Source organism: Seriola lalandi, unplaced genomic scaffold (genome assembly GCF_002814215.2).
Source record: "Seriola lalandi dorsalis isolate HSWRI2012SDOR001 ecotype SW California unplaced genomic scaffold, Sedor1 jcf7180002050027, whole genome shotgun sequence".
NCBI classification, from domain to species: Eukaryota; Metazoa; Chordata; class Actinopteri; order Carangiformes; family Carangidae; genus Seriola; species Seriola lalandi.
Window position 1 is genome coordinate 1 of NW_019520580.1, and position 964 is coordinate 964.

Below are 964 nucleotides of genomic sequence, written 5' to 3' on the forward strand. Positions count from 1 at the left end.
AGGTAACACACAGGTAACACACAGGTAACACACGTTACACACAGGTAACACACAGGTAACACACAGGTAACACACAGGTAACACAGGTAACGCACAGGTAACACACAGGTAACACGTTACACACAGGTAACAACATTAAGGACAGAATCGTTGTTGTAATTTAAGATAAAATCTTCATTATTATATTATATTATGTGGAAAATGACTTTTGGAAACTGTGTGTTTATGAATCATCTCCTGACCGCTCAGCCTCAGGCTGCGACCCCTCAGGGGTCCCGGACCACAGGTTGGAGAACACTGGTTCAGATCATCTCATGTTGGAAATATGGAAAATATTTGGAGGGAAAAAGTAAAAGAACTGGTGATTAAAGATATTCTCTCCTTCCAGTCTTTATATTTAAATTCTATTTTTTCCTTTTTCTTTGTTCTCTGGCTGTTTGTTTTCTGACTGTTTATTATCTGACTGTTTATTATCTGACTGTTTATTGTCTGACTGTTTATTGTCTGACTGTTTGTTTTCTGGCTGTTTATTGTGTGACTGTTTATTATCTGACTGTTTGTTTTCTGACTGTTTGTTTTCTGACTGTTTATTATCTGACTGTTTATTATCTGACTGTTTGTTTTCTGGCTGTTTATTGTCTGACTGTTTGAAGTGTTTGTCACTGTTTCATCTATGATTCTAGTTTTGACCAGATACAGAAAATGTTTGTTCTGAAGCTTCTGATACATGTGATTGAATGATTTACAGGTGAACACTTATTGAACACTTATTGAACACTTATTGAACACTTATTGAACACTTATTGAACACTTATTTTAATACTTATTGAACAGTTTTGAAGCATTGAATAGTTTTATCTTTTTATTCTCCTTATTTACTAAAAGTGATTTTTTAACTTCTTATTTGTGTTATTATCATGGTCTTATTTTTCCTCTGTGCGACCTCTGTGACCTCTGTATATGA